At 37.4% G+C, this 5,593-nt stretch overlaps 1 pseudogene; it reads right to left on the bottom strand.

Annotated features, from left to right (window-relative positions):
* Positions 1-3,258: 3,258 nt before the first annotated feature.
* On the bottom strand, positions 3,259-4,725 carry LOC145125168 (putative F-box protein At4g22030 pseudogene; annotated as a pseudogene).
* Positions 4,726-5,593: the final 868 nt, after the last annotated feature.

Below are 5,593 nucleotides of genomic sequence, written 5' to 3'. Positions count from 1 at the left end.
TTAGACAGAGATTACTGACGGCCCAGAGTCGCCAGAAAAGTTATGCGGACAGGCGACGATCCGAGCTAGAATTCCAGGTCGGAGATTTTGTCCTCCTAAAGGTATCCCCATGGAAAGGGGTGATCCGATTCAGGAAGCGGGGCAAGCTGGGGCCCTGATACATCGGTCCTTTTAGAGTGACCGCCAGAGTAGGCAGAGTAGCCCACCGGTTGGAGCTACCGGCGGAGTTGAGTCAGATTCATAACACCTTCCACGTATCTCAGTTGAGGAAGTGTGTAGCCGATGAGACGGCAGTGGTACCCCTAGAGGACAGTTAGGTGGATGCGAGCCTGAATTACATTGAGAGACCGATCGCGATTTTAGATCGAAAGGTGAAGGTTCTGAGTAACAAAGAGGTGCCCCTGGTTCAGGTCCAGTGGCAGCATCGGAAAGGGTCCGAGTCGACTTGGGAGCCGGAGTCGGAGATGCGGGAGCAGCATCCAGAGTTATTTGCGGAGCATGACGCGGAGACCACCTAGTACGCTGGGCGTACTAGCCCCAGAATGAAAACCCTAATTGCTGGTGAGTCCCCTATATAAAGGATATGATGGCCTCATTCCTGGCCACCATTCCTAGACACCAAACCCTCCTAACCCTAAATCATCGTTTTTATAGCTTGTGAGTGCATTTGAGAGCTTGTGAGTGTAATCTTGTGTTCTTGAAGTGGAGAAGAAGCCTTGGAGAAGAAGGAGTGAGAGTCCAGGCTTTTGGATCTGAGCTTAGCTGTGTGGAAAGCTTCACATAGAGGTATAAAGCTTCAAGCTTTCTCACTCTTTTGAATTGTGCATTTATATAGAGTATTTTAGGGTTTTGTCCCAAAAGATGGAGACTTTATGAGATAATGAGCTCTAGAGACCATGATCAACCCCCTTTTAGTGTATTTTGTGGAGTAAAGTCATAAAAATACAATCTTGGACGTTAGAAGCAAGCCATGCATGAGATATGAGCTTTATGAGGAAAGAGGATGAGTATTTTGAGTGTTTGTGACCTAATCAGCCATGCAAAGGGTTAAAGTCACTGACTTTATGGATTAACAGATATTAGGGAGTCCAGATCTGTGATATGAGCGAAGGTCTTAACTGATTAAGACCAAATATGTGAGGAGAGTGAAACTGGGACGTACGTTGTGCGTAATCCCAGTACGCGCAGCGTAGGGGTCGAGCATCCCCGATGCATGCATGCCAGCCGAGTACGCCCAACGTAGAGAGTTGGTACGCGCAGTGTACTCCCTGCCGTTGACTTTCGGTTGACTTTTAGGGTTTGGTCAATTTGTGGACTATAAGGCCATAGAGGGGTAAAATGGTATTTTTCCCTTCTGTGAGTTTGTAGAAGGGTTAGTTTAGCTTCAGTGAGAGCCTTATTAATTAGGGATTATTATCGTTGTGTTAGGCGGAGGCTAGACCGGTGATTCGAGTTCGAGATTATCCAAGTTCTTACGAGGTGAGTCTTCTCACTATACTTACCTTGAGTGGTAACCTATGTGTGACCAGAGGGTCTTATGTGCTTATACTGTGTATTGAGATATCCTGCTATTTGTCTTTGTGATATGTATGTTGTGTATTATATTGAGTTGCTGAGTTGAGGGACCGAAGGGTCCATCTGAGTTGTGGGACTAGAGAGTCCCATTGAGACACATTTGACCGGAGGGTCTTATCTGAGTATAGCCATGAGAGGCTGATGAGATATGAGTGGTATTTTGAGGAACTCACTAAGCTTTATGCTTACCGTGTTATGTGTTATGTGTTTCAGGTACTTCTCAGGATCACGGGAAGGCGCGACTTGATTGTACACACATCAGAGATTTGAGTAATGTTTTGAGAGGATCCTGGATTTGCTATACATACAGTTTTTTGATATGTGTTTTGATGTTTTGATATTATGACACTTGAGATGTTTTGAATTGAGAAAAATGTGTTTTAAAATTGAAAAAAAAAATTGGTTTGAAAATTTACGTTGTTACAGTAAGCATGCAAGTTGTATCCCACGTACTCTTTACACATAGTCACTAATTTACAAACATAAAGTAAGAAACTCACAAAATATAACTATTATTATGATAAAGTAAAAATAAATAACTAAGGTAAATTCCTACCAAAATTTTTTTAACAGCAAAAAAAAAACAGATATAAATTCACTTCTCTAAATAATATATATTATGTAATCATAAACGATCCACCAAATGTTATGTATAATTGTATATAATAAAATTTTATGATTTATTTTATGGTTTATATAGTAGAATTTATTTGTTCTTTAAATAATATGTATAAATTATAATTGTATATAATATAAATTACTGATTTATTTTATTGTTTATACACTTGCGGTGCGGTTCGATTTTGGTGGACCGGTTTCTAGATAAAAACCGCACCGCACCAATAAATTCGGTTTTTGTGAAAATAAAATCCGCACCATCGGTTTTTGCATCGGTTTCAGTTTTTCGGATGCGGTTTATTGTGGTTTGATCGGTTTTTCTTTGACCGGTTCGGTTTTTGCTCACCCCTAATGTATAATCATATATGATTATACATGTTTATACGTATGTGCCTAATCATAAATGATTATACATATATGTATGTTCACATTGAATAATCATATATGATTATGACGGTTTGTGGCAGAAGATGTAGTGTTCGTAGAGGTGGCGGTGGTATAAATGACGAAGGTGGCAGTGGTGGGGTCGGCTAGTGTCAGAGGTGGTGGTAGTGGTGGCGATGGTGGTTGTGGTGGTAGGTATGGTGGCGGCTGGGGTTGAATCTCAAAATCTTTATTTTTTTAATCTCAACGGAACCTCTCTCTCTCTCTCTATATATATATATATATATATATATATATATATATATATATATATATATATATATATATATATATATATATATATATATATATAAACAAATAAACGAGAAACCTAATTTATTCCTAATTCCACTTATATGCTAAAAGACTTATTCTCCAACATGTTAATGTTTAAATATAACAATGTAGAGGTCATGCATATTTTATAGAGCATGTAGTGTTATGTTGTTATTATATTGAAGTATAAGAACATTATTAATAACTTAATGATCATTCTTTAATTAGTTAGGGATAATATAATAAATAGGTGCCAACAAGGAAAAGGATATATAAAGTTTTCAACTAGCTTACGAATTCATGATTTAATTATTCTATATACATCATGAAAAAATTAATCAAGTTTTTTTTTTTCAAACAAAAAGATTCATTCCAAATCGCTAGTTAGAAGTTAGAATTATTTTATACACATCATGAAAAAGTTAAGTTATCCATACATTTTCTAAACTTTCATAATAATTAATTAATTAATTAGAAAAGCTTGCTTCCAAACTCTTCAATGTCTACCCTGTTTCTTGAAGATGAAGCTGCAATCTCTCTAAGTTCAGATAAGCTTCTTCCTAGCCGCAATGCCACCTTCATCGCAAAAACCTCTCCATTTTCTCTGCTCTCTACGTCTCTTTCCTTTAGGTTTGATTCTATGGAGTCCTCCATCATCTTAAAGAATCCTGCATTGCTTCGGTACATCTCAAAGACCATCCCTACTTGCCCACCATGTTCAATAGTATTCACAACGCTCGCCATCGCACCACCCATGACTCCAAGCACCATCGCCCATGAATTATGAGGAGATGATGTAAGAAAGGCTGAACCAAGCGCACCAAAGCTGGTTAGTAGAGGACCAGCTATGGCTAAAGCTTTGTTGAGTTTCAAAGCCTTATCACCTAATCTCAAGTAATCGGCTTTATCTTTTACCTTCAAAACCCTAAGGATCTCACTCATCTCCTTTTCTAACTCCACACTCCAATCATTGTTTCCATTTCTTCCTTTAGCTGTTGTCCTTCTTTTTTCTGGCCACCAAACCGCTGGTTCAGTTTTAGCAGGAAACTTTTCGAGCATGACACCAAGTAAAGGAAGAGGGTAGGCTTTATCTATAACCAAAACTTTCTTCATAGATTCATTCACGTCACTAAGAGTAGGATTTCCTATAGCGATTTTTGTCTTGATTTGGCTTTCAAGTTGCTTGAACAACCTTGCAGCGTTTCTTTGTTCTTCGGCCAGTTGGGATGGTTGAATCTTGTTCATGATAATCAACATCCCCGTGACGGCCAAATACAAGAAAGTAGACGAGAGCTTAAGTGTTTCCAAAGGGGCACCAGGTATAGTAGTTATAGCAGGAGCAATGCCAGCCATGGTTGCAGCTGAAAGAGTAATGGTGTTGATAGATGTTAACAACAAACTGTTCCAGTTATTCCTTTGTTCTCCAACGTTCTTATGCATCTCCAACCGATCTGAAACAGTCTCCAATATCACATAAAGCTTCTCCATCACCTCAGGATCAGGAGACGCTCTAGAGTTTTTTCTCGTATTCTTGTGTGTGAATGTCGAGAAATCTATTTCTTCAACCAAACCCATGTCTGATTGGATCTTTGGGATAAGGTTACTCAGATTGTTCGTTCCAATCTTTGGGAAGTGAATAGAAGATCTTGATACATCTCTACGAGAAGACGAAGATGATGAAGAAGAGGAACACAAAAAGCTTGAAGCTAATTGATTAACAGCTGCCATGGTGTAATATATTAGATTTCAACTTACAATCTTCAATTGATGGTCTATAGGAATGCTAAAAAGAGTGCAAGAAAAATGGAGTAGGTGTTAGTGAATGAAAGAGTTGGTCGGGTTTGTTTTAATAGAAGTTAGTATAGTTGTTCATATATACACAGAAACACACAGAATCAGTCAAACTTTTCAAACCTTTAAAGTTTGAATATGCAAGGATCTAAAAATTAACTCGTTTTCTTTGGTCATTTATGGGCTTGTTTTGACCTTTAACCATCATTTGATATGCACAACTAATCGATATGGTCACGAATTGGGAACGACAGTATCATAATTTGACATGTATAACTATTCAAGAACCAGCTTCACTCTAGTTTTTATATAATTCCGTGGTTCAAGAAAACTATTTGACACGATCAACTTAATATATAGGATATGATTCCCGTAAATATTTATTTGGTAGTAAGGGTAATTAAGAAATGCATCATTTGTATGATTTTGAGCAAATCAACAAAATTAATCATTTGATAATAAAAAATAATATGATTCGCAAAAAAATTCGAAAAAACGCATCAATGATTCATTTTTGTGGAAACTTATTAAAGTTGCTCCAAAAGTGAGCCAACATCTGATTCAGTAAAAAAAGTGAATCAGCAATGTTAGTTTTTAAAAATTTTGTTATTTTTGTTTTAATAAATGATTCATTTAGTTAGTTCGCCAAAAAAACTGAAAAAAAATGATGCATTTCTTACCCTTAGTATCATATATTTTCTTTTTATTTGATCTAGATTATATTTATTAGGGCTGGCAAATATGTACCACAGAGAACCAACTAACATGTTACCAACCGAACCAATTAAGTCGGTAGCCAAGTTGTTTGGTAGCCAATATGTTTGGCTGGTAATACCATGCCAATTAAGTAGTCTTGATACGGTAACGGTATGAAATTTTGAATACCACGGTTGTACCGTACCAACCAATA

The sequence above is a fragment of the Lactuca virosa genome, chromosome 7 (assembly GCF_052849685.1).
Source record: "Lactuca virosa cultivar CGN04683 chromosome 7, Lactuca_virosa_CGN04683_v6, whole genome shotgun sequence".
In the NCBI taxonomy this organism is placed as follows: Eukaryota; Viridiplantae; Streptophyta; class Magnoliopsida; order Asterales; family Asteraceae; genus Lactuca; species Lactuca virosa.
The sequence above is the reverse complement of the archived record's forward strand: the minus strand, read 5'-3'. Positions and strand labels throughout refer to the sequence as shown.